At 39.6% G+C, this 12,967-nt stretch overlaps 1 long non-coding RNA gene across 4 annotated transcripts in view; it reads right to left on the bottom strand.

Annotated features, from left to right (window-relative positions):
* The window catches only part of LOC112532804, a 240,632-nt gene that overhangs the window by 125,185 nt on the left and 102,480 nt on the right, over positions 1–12,967 (bottom strand). The gene's annotated exons all lie outside the window — the stretch shown is intronic.

Below are 12,967 nucleotides of genomic sequence, written 5' to 3'. Positions count from 1 at the left end.
GGCGTTCAGTTTTAATCCCAAAGCACTTTAAAGGACTGCAAATTGAAGGCAGGGGCATGCAAGAGACTACAAGCACCAAGGCAGCAAGCTCTGAGTTTGCAATTCAGTATCCATCAAGATTCTGAAGTGGGAACCAGGCCAGTACTACTGTTGTACAATTTTTTGTCAGTGAGAAGAGCAAAGATATCCTTTATTTTTAATATTATAATCTACCAAGGTACCAAAATCCCCTCTAATAAGTGTATTTAGGAACAAAATCCTAAAACAAAATATGCCAGCAGCTGCTGTACACATACAACACAAATTCTGCAGTGTGGAGCTCTGTGGTGTAGTAACAATTTTATCTTACAGGGCAGAAGCCTGAGGCCAAAGCTAGAACAAATAGGCTGGGAATTTAAGTAGTGCTTCTGTACCATTTGTTGTTGCTTTCAGCATTACATTAAAACAACAAGGGGTCATTAATCATCATCCAAATAAAATATCTAATCACACATATGAGGAATCAAGTAAGCAAGTGTGTGAGCAGTGAATTGTAGTACTCACAGATGGGAAATTGATATGCTAACATATTCTGATATAATGGGTCTTGAGCAGGAGTCTTAAAACTGGTCAGAAGTTTGCCTTCCTGAGGGAAAGCCTTTCAGGTCTAGTTGGAGAGAGAAAAATTTTTATTCTTTCAGAAATAAAGTCTTTCCTGAAATACTTTTGAGACTCTCAGAAGAGAAGAATATATTTCCCCTCCTGGAAATTTTTCCATCACAGTGCCTGAGTGGAACATTTTAAAGACCAATTCTTCACTTTTACTTTATATTTGTTTCAAAACAAATAAAACATAATTAGGAAATTCTTGTTAAAAAAAAAAACATATGTAAGGCAAATATCAAGTTTTTAATGTATTTACTTGCAGTTTTTCATCTTACCTTCTCAGACAAAAATATCTAATAGACCAGATCTCTGATTGTCATCAGGGATGTAAAGAAAATCATCAGTCAGCAGGCATTTGTATTCAGGTCCCTATCCTGTGCAGAAGGTGACGTTCAGGGCTGCTGAGATGCCAGTGGGGCTGCAAACACTGCCAAGGAGCAGCTGAATTTGTAAGAGCTTCTTCTAAATGAGCACCTTTGCCCAAGGTTGTCAGTTTGGACTGCCACCACTGACAACAGACAGAAATGGGTATTTGTGTGCCCCTCACATCACCCTACATTACAACCTAACTGGTTTCCCAAAGAAGATACGACGGGTTGATCACTAATGCTTGTTTCTTGGCACTAATAATGTGGTGAGAGGTGGGAAAAACTTGTGTAGAGCTACATCTGTTGCAGATGCATGAAGTTGTGAGATGAATTCTGCCAGATACATATTTTTATGAATAGCACTGACTCAAAAGATCTAAGAAAGGCAAAAAAAAGAAAAAGCTGTCATTTTCATTTGCTGTAAATTCTGAACTAGGCTTACATTCTATCCCCCTTCCTGTTAATATTAAAGGAAGTATAATCTGTGTGAAAGTTAATGGAAAATGAATTACTGTCTTATAACCAAGTGAAGTAGAAACGCAGATCTGGCTGTCTAGGGATTTGATTTGTGCTGCACACTGAATGCAGTCCTGGGAGCTGCTGTACATCATATTGAGAGGAGGAAGTACATACTTTATAGACTTGGATGCTTAAATAGGTAGTACCTCTGTTGAGCACAATGTGGATGAAAGCCGCAGGGTTGGATCCTGCAAGCCCTCCTTGCGCTAAATTACTTCCATTTTGGTAGGTGATGAGACAATGGTCTCCCATATCTATTTCCAAAAGGCAATACTAAAATAAAACATCTGTCTGTAAGAAAGCCTAACTCAGGCATGCAAAACTTACTAATTCAAAGCAAGTGACTTCCACTGACTGGCATCTCAAATTTGCGCTTTATGTAAACCATTAAGTCTGCTGGATGTGAAGAGAAAGGAGGGAGCTGCAAGGAACCTGTATCTCCTCCCCTGCTCCTGCTGTTGGACAAAGAGGTGGCCAGGGAGCTGCTGTCAAAAGATGGGACAAAGTTTGTAGGAAACCAACAGGGAGTGTGGGACTGCAGCAGCAGAACTGCCTAGGCCCTGATGTGCTGGCCTGGTTCAAGTGCTCATCTCCTGTGAGAAAGACAAAGATACACAAGTTCATCCAAGATTTTCTGTTGTGAGAAATTGGAAGTATGCCTGGAAGGACATCTGCCTAAAGAGTAAGAAATTAGAAAGAGGAAAGAGGATTAAAGATGCTTTTTCCTAGTATTTTTGGTCTTGCTCGAAATCAGCATTAACTCAGTTTCTCCTCTAGCCTATTGTAGTTCTCTATAAGGCACAAAGATCCCTTCCATGCTCCTTCCTGACCTGTAAGGTGCTAGGACAAAGGTATGGCAGCAACCAGTAAACCTGATTTCTGTAGCTGAAACATAAAGGAGGAGAAAACAGCAGGTAAGCTACTCCAGTGAGATTACTCCCACAGGACAGATAGAGTTGAGCTACATCCCAGGAATATGTCTAAAAACAACACTGTATGTAGCAAACATAATGTAGCTGATGAGCTTCTAAATTCAGTAAGGGTTGACAAGCAGCCCTGAGCTGGCAGATTTTATTCTTGTTGCAAGGAAGTGTAATTGCTATTTCTGAAAGAAAATAAACTATCCATTTTACAGTAAAAACAGGTTTTTTATATCTAAACATCACTGCACAAAAATTCCTACTTCCTTTCCTCACAAACCCACTTGCTCATGTGTGTTACTATGTATAACACACATCTGTAGTTTATACAAGTGCAAATGAGAATGCCTGTGCTATCCTTTAAAGTAGTACATGAACACCACTAGAGGAGAAATTCAAGTTTCCTTTCTTGTTCTTCTGCATAAAGATATTGTAGCAATTTTTTTAACGTATTCCTTGGCAAAGAAAACAACAACAAATACTAAATGCAGAGTAGAGTTTTTGAAAACATACCTGCTTTTCATGTACAGTGGAGATTTCTAAAAATCTTTTTTTCTTTATAAAGACACACTGCTCTCGTTTTTGTTCCTTTTCTTTCAACTGAAGACTTGCAAACATGGATATTTTATACAAATTTCATCTTTAATTTTTTTTTAATGCAAAAATCAGAGTGCTTAAGCTGTAGAAACAAATCAGGTTCAGTAGCTTCTTTTTGTCAAGCATAATTTTATTTCTTGGCTTGATTCACTGTACCCAAATGTAGCAGCCTATATTTTTAGGTCATCATGGTAATCATGCATTTCATCTCTCTTTCCCTGGATTATCCCCGTATTATGCCCTCATCAAATACATTATTTGTCATTCTTTGTACCCAAGTCACGAATACCACAGAAACACATCTACTGCAAAGTAGATGAAAAAATATACTGCAGCCAAAAATATGCCTGAACCTTCCACTTGGGAAGCACCTGGACAAGTTCACACCGTTCATCTGAACAGGTCTTCAAGAACAAATTTGCTCCTTTTATTGATCAGCTAGGGACTGTATGTGGGGGCACAAAACATTCGGGACTTGAATGAAACTTCCAATTTGCAATGACCTGTACAAAATGGGAATGCGAGTAGTTCTCCCAGGAGCTGCAGTGTACTTGCTCTTCCCATTTCAAAGGCACCTCTTGTCTTCTGTGAAGACTAAGGCCACAAGTCTGAGAGTTACACACATATTTGTATAGCTTTGAGACTTGCTATGGTTGGCGGTGTATAGAATAGTGCTCATAGTTTAGATATGGACTCAACTGAACAAGGCAAATCTAATAGGCCATCCCAAATTATACTATGTTGATATATCCTTTTCTTTTGTGCACACCTAAGATTTAAATTACCTGCTCAATTGTTCCCAGGTAGATTTTAATTATTCATTATTTTTAATTATTCATATTTAGCACAGCTTCTGCATAACACACACTGACTTTTTGAGAAAGTAATTTCACACATAGTCTGGAACCAAAAAGCTGGAAGTGCTCTCCAGTGCTTCTGTTATTATTGTTATTATCAAACAGTTATTATACCATTGTTATTATCAAACAGTCATCTTTGCTATGGCTCCTCATTTTCACACGTTCCTTTTATAAAATTGTCTTTCAAGGATTAAAATTTATTTTGTCTTTTAGAAAGGCAGAGGCTGAGCATTCGACTGCCAGATGGCCATTCCTATGAGGAGCTTAGATGTAGTTAGCTAGTCAGAACCTCACTGTATCAACAATCCTATGGACTGGGAGGGTTTCTGAGCTGAGTCACCTGTTTACTGTCCATTGAGTCCTCTCCATGGGCAGATATAAGGGACAGCTCCAGGTACACTCCTGTGCTAACATCTCAAGATGATGTTCACCATTCTCAAATGACCCACTCACTTCCATATTTGCTCAGTCAACAAGAGGGTTCAAAGTTTTATCTAGGCAACAAGAAAATTAATCAGGCTCTGCACTGTAATGCAAGTTACTGCAAGCCACGCTGGTACTCTTCTATTTAAGAAGGGCATCAGGAGAAACAGAGCACCTAGCACCGACTGACTAGAAGGAAAGCATAAGATAGATGCATCTGTGAAGGGTTGACACAACTTTTCGCTGTGACAGAAAGAAGCACCTGCTCTGAGAATACAGTATATGTTCTCACAGCACTTCCACAGAGATCATATTGCCTACATCTTCCAGCCAAGGGACTAAGGAGCTGATTTCTAGGAGGTAATTAGGCAGTGCCATTCTGCCCAAACCAAAACCAGAATTCTTCTAGAGGTGGCTTAAGTTCAAAAGGCACATTCCAGTGCAATTTGACAACCCACTTCCCAATCTGTGTTGGCATGTGAAATATGCTCTTCTAAAACTGACTTGCCTGTATCTAAAAGCATGATTATCCTGCCCAAATCTCTTATTTATCTGAAATTGTTGTCTAAACCTTAATTCTAATATCTTTTTAACATTCAACTACGTGAAAATATATATATATATATCTCATAATGATTGCCAGTGTTTAATGCCACTGCCATTTTCTTTCCCAGCCAAGTCCAAGGTTCAAATCTCACCAGCACAGTCAGAGCTGGCACAACTATACGGCGAGGTGCAGCCCCACACAGCAGTGTCATACAGACATCTGCCAGGAACAGCACTAATACATAATGTACAACATTGTCTTTCACTCGTAAATAATCAATGATGTTAAAAAAATGTTTATAAGTGAGATCTTGGACAGTGTTTGTAACATTATTAAATATATATATATATATATATATATTAACCACTCCCAGTTCTTACAATTGGACTGTGTAACTGACCCAGATGATTAGCTCTGTTGCCTGCTCTCAATTTAGGCTGCTCAGTTCAGCATGGGGTCTATTTTATAGAAGAAGAGACCACAACCCCCAGGTAAAAGCTATGTAAATCTATTAAAGATAGGACTCTAGTTGAACCAATGCTGAATCTCTTAGTAGACATGCAAAGGCACTACAGAATACAGTCAATGCAAAAATAGTAGCCATCAAGAATGGCATCCAACTTCTAGAATAAGTTATCAAGGAAATGTTGCAAGATAGGTTTAAAAATGATATATAATCCTAGATCAGCTTCTCAAACAGAGGAACAACTCTATGAAATTGTCTCACTTTCCTCCCTTGTTCATCCTCTCCAGTCCAAGAAAGCGGCCCATTTCCAGCCAGTCATGTCTGTAATACCTGCAGTGCCTCATGCAGTCTTGCCTTAGTATGGCAGAGAGACATTTCCCAAGTTTTGGGGTTTGGGGTTTTTTGTTTCTTTGGGGAGGTGGGAGGGACAAGTATTTGTAATAGTAAGTTATGAGTTAAACATGGTTATATTCCTTTCAATATTTGTCTCATAACATACAGAAGCTTTTTAATGATGGACATAAAAGAGATGCTCCTGGCACAGCATTTGACCCATTGCAAATTCCTCTTCACAGGAATCCTTGTTCACTGCCAGTGGCAGTCTATAGTCTGAAAATTGGGCTCAGCCAGGATTTGGCAGCCTTCAGATGAAAACATAACCCACTGTCTGCCAAACCAGCACCCTAACAGATTATGCTGTTACCCTCTCTCTCTGCCGGTGTACATCAGCAGCCTAAATGAATGAATTGCCTTTGTGCTCTTCACAGAGGTAGGCAGTGCAGACAATAGAGCTGTTACAATTAGCCTCACCTACACTGCACTCACATGAGGGCTCAGCTTCTGCTAGGCTTTTGTCCTCGCATCATCCTACTGGATAAGGTTGTGATTATTTGCATTGCTTCCAACACTTTGAGCATATGCGCTCCACATTTTTTATATGACAAAGGCCTAGCACAGATGCAACTATGCAAAGGCTGTCTACTGTTTTTGCCATCGTCTTTGTAGCATTTTTACAGCTTTTTTGGTTTTATGCCTACATTTAAATTCAGATAGACATTATTAGCAGGTCAGACTGGTGTGCTGCTTGGCAAAGTTCTTAGGCAAAATCATTTAATATTTGTTAAATAAAGTCAATGAAACCTGTCATCGGGATGAGTTATGGGAGCTGCTCAGCCTGCAAGAAGATGCCCCACAGAGCAATCAATTATCTAGGTGTTTGAGTTTGTTTTTTCAATGCAGCTGATACATAAATAGGGTTTCTAATTCAGCACACAAAGTATTGCTTTTAGGAAGATCAGAGGAAGAGTTAGCTTTAACAAAGCCATCAGAAAAAGCAGCATTCTTCCTTCCCTGATGAAAAAAATGAGATTATCTATTATAGTATAATTGCACATTTTACACTGTTCAACTGCAGCCACCTTAGAGCTTTTACTGAACCAGTATCAAAAATAAAGAAAAATCTTTCAACCAAGATAGTTATGCTATTAAATCTTCTCAGAGTAAAACAGTCAAGGATTGGAAAACCCAGAACTATGCCCTGAAAAAAGTGAGCATTGCTGATAGTCCAACAAGTCAAGTATTCTTTAGCCTTGCAGTTGGCCCAGGAGACTCTTTTTGGTGATACTATCTTGACTTCTGCCTTCAATGGCTCTATCATCCACCCACACCAACCTGAAGCTGCAGTTAAGAGTTGCTGCTGGTTTGCATCAAAGAGACAGGTTTGCTGAGGAAAGGTGTCTGCATCAATATGGATCTCCCCTAGTCCCAGATGGCCAAACACCAACCTGGTTGCTGCTGCATCAAGTCTCACCAGAAATCCTCACTTCAGAGAAACAATAGACATTACCTCTGCCACAGAAGCAAAGCAAGCAGCTGCCCAATAAATCCAAGCCCTCAGTGAATGATGGTGGAAGAGATTTTCTGCTGTACAGAGCTATCAGCCAGGCCTTTAACAGAGCTACATGCTAGAAGTCTTTCACACTTCTTACACAGTGAAGCTTTTGTACTTTGCTTTTTCTCTTCCCTCCCCCCAAGATTGCTTTCTTCTAAAGGGCATCAGCTCTGTTGCCAAACACACAAAGAAGGAAACTCAGATAAAACTTGTCCCTTGTCCGGTGGCTGTGAGGACAACCCACTCCTTTCCAATCATATCACACTGAGGAAAATGTCCTGTCCCTGGGGACGTGGTGATGAGCAAAACAGTATGTCATTGCAGCCAGCAGGTCACCTCCTGCTTTACATTCATACTTGTAAACGAGTACAATGGCAGTAAAATATATTCTAAAAGCTTCAGCTATGTGGGTCTGCCTGAGCTGTGGCTCTTACAACTGAATTGCAGTAATAGGAAAGCCTCACAGCAAAAGTTCAAACGCGGCAGCCTGCTACAGCAACAGACAAGAAACTGGAAAGTGCTAGCTGTGACCACTGGCAAGAAGTTTCCAAGCAGGTCTTCAGTGAACACAAGAGAAACAGGCAGGAGGAAGAGCAGCCAGCAGATATATGCATAGTTTCAAGCAATGTTCAGTTTGTCAAGCGCTTGTGAAATCTGTTTCAGTACCACTCAAAGACATACTATTTCTCTTATTAGTAGCAAACCAGGCACTGGGCTGTTCATGTAGAAGAGATGGCACTGCTCTCTTTGCAACACATCTGGCAAGCGTGGATAGCATTCAGCCCTCTAAGTTTTCCAGCAAAAGTCGTGTTAATGTCTTCACAGAAAGGACTTATGTTCCACGTCAGTCAGAGTATGTTTTTCAGTGACAATCAAAAGAAAATATGTATCACAGCCAAATAGTTACCTTCTTTCACAGTCCTGGCAGCTCTCCCTCTTATCTAATGGGCCCGTGTCTCTGTTAGCTTCATTTTCTCTATGCACAATGAAAATCTTTTCTGCTGTACCAACAGAATAGCTAGTTCTGTTCCTCTTTTGGCAGTCAAGACATCAAACCTCTCCAGTGCCTGTTTTTTTCTTCTTCCTTTTCCAGGTACCTTACTGTCCATAATGGATCCATGGCTGCCTTAGTTTTTCCTTTTTTATTATTTTATCCTTTGGGATTAAGCACCAAAGAATGTTTGCTGAAGACAGCTATAAGCAAGTCCAAGCTCATTCCCTTCATTCCTCACCATGTATTTCTCTGCTGCTTTATCAGCTCATATTGTTCCCAAGTCAAAAAGCTATTCTCATTCATAATTCTTATAACTAGGCTTTCTTCTTCTCATTGTCTGCTTGTACACAGTGTCATTGCTCTGAATCTGTCATTCAGTGAATTCTTTTCCAGCATGTCCAAAATTACATCATTTTTGATATGCCCACAGGCTCTCCAATATCCTTTGGTACACACATAACCCAAAGGACTGATTTTCAAAAAACAGAATTAGTTCTGGCAGTCAAATCCACCATTTCCTTCAAATAGTCACTTCTTCAGGAAAGGACAACTACATCAAACACATGATTAGTAGCTAGGGAACAGGGAACAGGAAATACCTTGAGCAGTAGAGCTTTATTTACCTTTATTCACAAGTCATCACTCTAACCTGGAGGAAAAAAACAGTCACTTAAAATATCAGTACTATAGCACAGGCAAAAGACCATTGATTTTTGCTACATCTCATCTTATCAGTGTGTCAGCTATCCAATTTTATATCATTTTCTGCTCGCTCTAGATCTTTCTACCTTAAGTAGTATCACTGCTTCCAAGGAATCACTCACAGCTGTGAATTCTATGTACAGCATACAGCACAAGTAGGTATTAAGAATGTGTAATAAAACAATAGGGTACTTTTCCACAGTTTTTTTTTTTTTTAAGTCACCCCATCTGGTCTGTACGCAATACTAATAGTGAATACAATTGTCTCCCTTTTCTACAAACAGGTACAGGTATCTCACAAAACTGCAAACCTACCAATAAGGTCAGTACACAGTTTTGGTGCAGAAAATGCACTTGGAAAACATGTTTAACCTAAAGGCTATAACTGTCATGGAAGTGAAGGCATAGAACAAGTACTACAGTTAGTGCTTTGATCTTAATAAATTTAGCTTTAAAGTATTAAATTACTCATATGTGTTGAGTAATGCAAAATGATAATTCTGTAGAATAGTAAATAAAATGCAATTAAAAGAAGCAGAGTAATGGCCCACTTCAGAGTTGCACTTTACATAAAGAAGTGATTCAGTAACAGATCAGGGAAACATCTCACAAATATTAGTGCAATAGCTGCAAAGAAAGGTGGTACAGTTCTTTAATTATGGCATAAGCTTGATTTTTTTTTTTAAGTTAAAAAAACTCCGATGCTTTGTTAGAACAAAAGGAACTATGTAAGTATTTTTTATCAAGAAACAGTACTAAGGAGAGTTTTGGTCTTTATTTGTCCTGTTTCAGAAAATAGGTAGTTGGAATACAAAGGGACAGAAGTATAGAGAGAAATGCATTAGTTCAAACTCTAAAAAGACAAGAAAGTGTATTCAAACTGATAGTAACTTGATCTGTTTTGTCATAATACTCAACAGAAGCACCAAAAAGGTGATCATTACTAATTTCTGCATTTATTTTATCGAGTTGGTAGTGGGTCTTCTGCCTTAGCTATAAGTAGTTTCTGATATATGAAACAGGAGGAGCCCAGCAGCACACAAAGACAAGTGAATGCTCAAGGAAGACCTGAGCAGGTAGCAAGTAAGGAGGGCATCCTTCCTGCTTGCTCTCTTTACTCGCCAGCTTCTGAAGAGTACCTCTGCTTAGTTTCATGGTATGAAATGTGAAAAATCTTTGCAATTTCTTTTACCAAGTGATTCTACAACTAGGCCACATTTCCAGAAAGACTCTCTTGAGAGACTAGATCCAATTCTAGAGCTTCCCTGGTCTGCCTTGCTGGTAAACCTGCAAGCTGAGGAAAGCTTCTACTTTGTACTTCATGAAACCAAGATTGTAAGGGAAAATTTGCTTACATATTGGTCACTGCATAGTAGCTAGCGATCTCCCATTACAACGAAGCAAAGCACTGTTGGCACTAATACCATCTCATCTTTCCAGCAATAGCAGTTTTCACATATGTGCGTACGTGTATATATAGTAACAGAACATTAAATAGACCTGTTGTGAGTGATAACAAATGAGGCTGTACGCTTAACATATGGCCTGGAAGATTTATACATTTCTGACTCTAAAAGTGGGATTAATAGAGCTTGCAAAGTCTCACTGAAAGGAAGACACCTTACTGGCTCATTTGGTATCAATAACATCACCCAGCTGTGACATTCAGAACCAGATAAAAACACAAGCAGCCTTTCCAAGGTCATTGTTCCCACAGAAATAGCAGAACTTGGAGCTGTCACATCTTAGGCAGCTACTCCTTTTCTTCATCTTAGTCTTTTGCTTCACAGTGTGCTATGGAGGCATATGACAAGTGCTGCACAGATCAGAGATGCAGGAAGTAAGCCAGGGGTGGTTTTGAAGACCTGAGGGGAAGTTCATCTGAGAACAGTAAAGGAGGACTCAGAGGAGGGAATGGTAAAATTAGCTGGAATAGAGGTGAAAAGGATATGATTATTCTTTCCCTCACTGATGTCACAAATCCTTTAGTAAAAGGTTATTTCAAACAAACCTAAGCCTCAAACTAAGAATTGCCCTAAGAACTGTAAGTGAAAATTAACTGTTAAACAATAGGATATCAAGTTGAAAGAATACATTCACCAACTCTCCCTGCAGAAACAGCTTCAGAATGTCATTTGAAGGATGTAGAAAAAGTGCAAGATCCCATTAATTACATTTCCAGGTGATACTGAAAACTAGGGCATATTTGTAGCTGAGAAATAAGATATTGTGTGCAAAGAAAAAAGCACTACACATTCTGAAAGAATGTCATTTTTGAAAGGCAGATTTGAAACAAAAGGAAAGTATACAGCGCAAGAGTAATGTGGTTTTGCTTAAAAGAAGAGAAGAAAAGGGGATCATAACATGAAACAAATTTTAAATAAGTTTGCAACTATCAGTCATTAAAAGAAAGGAAGGAAAGTATCAGGAGATACTGCATGCAGCTCGGTTACCCAGGAAGACATCTGCACCCTTCGGATAAGTCCTGAGCTCTGCAGATCTGTTTGTGAATGCACAGCACTCCAGGGCTCCCTAAGGGACAGCCGTGAACTGAGGTGTAAGAAGTTGCATTGAATTTTGGGTCCTTCTGCACCCGAGAACTGAAGTGGGTGATAGAACAGATCCCCAGTGTGCAATTAAATAGAGTAAAAATTGGTCAGTTTAAGAGACAACTGAAAATATACTGAATTAGTTGATAACTCGTTGGGACATGATACTTGTTTACCACTAAGGATAGGGAAAGGAAAGGGTTGCAATGAGGACTGCATGAAATCAAAACCAAAGAAGGTACCAGATCAGCATCAAGAAATTTTGTATAACAAGATGCAGAGACTCACTCAAGAAACACTTTTTTTTTAAAAAAAAAAGATGCCCCCAAAAACAAACCCAAGGGGCATATGACAAAAAACAAGCTAATGCTGTTGGAAACTGAGATAGATTTTGTTATTCCAAACTTCTGGCACTTAAACTGCCAAACTAAGATCCATAGGCATTGCAATCAGAAATGACAAAACCAAATGTCTTACAGGGGTTTCTGGAAATAACATCATAACAGAGATGAAACCAACTGTAGGTTGCTGAAAATGGAAATGAAACATTAATTTCTGCTGCTTGGTGAAAATTAAGAGAGATGTCAAGGGAAAGACAATTTGTTTCCTGCAACCTTCCCTAGGCATTTGACATGGACCACTGACGAGGGCAGGAGACTGCTTTTTTATTCACTGCCATAGATGCCATTTCATAAAGAGCACACCAAGCTCAGCAACGAAGCCACACCCAAGAGACTGAAGAGAAAAATTGTCATAAGCTCGTTTCAAAGAAAACAGAAGGCAATTTTGTCTGGCTACTGAATTTGAGATAAATAGGTAGGAGTCTCCTGAGATGTTTATCTCTCCAGGAGTCTCCCATCTCCCATATAAGGTGAAAGACTGACTCAGGAAAGGCTATGGTCTTCCCAGATGTAGACAGAGATGCGCCTAAGGGAAAAGCTGAAGACTTGCTGTGATTTCTCTAAGAAGGAGAGGAGAGGAGAGGAGAGGAGAGGAGAGGAGAGGAGAGGAGAGGAGAGGAGAGGAGAGGAGAGGAGAGGAGAGGAGAGGAGAGGAGAGGAGAGGAGAGGAGAGGAGAGGAGAGGAGAGGAGAGGAGAGGAGAGGAGAGGAGAGGAGAGGAGAGGAGAGGAGAGGAGAGGAGAGGAGAGGAGAGGAGAGGAGAGGAGAGGAGAGGAGAGGAGAGGAGAGGAGAGGAGAGAGGAAGTGCCTTTTCTACCTAAGTGATGTTTTAAATGCAACCATTTGCCACTATCATCCAGCACTGCCGAAATCCCACTGCCTCACAACCTCCATTCAAAACAGGAGCTTCACCATGAAACAAAATGCAAGTCATTTGGCTGAACTGCAAATAATTTAAAGCAAACAAAGCATTGCTGAATCCCAAGCATCTGACATACAAATAAAATGTATTTTTTTCTACACAAAAATTCACCTAATCACAGAATCATAGAAAATAGACCTGTAAGGGACATCAGTAGGTCAGTT

The sequence above is a fragment of the Gallus gallus genome, chromosome 1, assembly GCF_016699485.2.
Source record: "Gallus gallus isolate bGalGal1 chromosome 1, bGalGal1.mat.broiler.GRCg7b, whole genome shotgun sequence".
NCBI lineage: Eukaryota > Metazoa > Chordata > Aves > Galliformes > Phasianidae > Gallus > Gallus gallus.
This window is presented reverse-complemented; position numbering and strand designations above follow the sequence as displayed.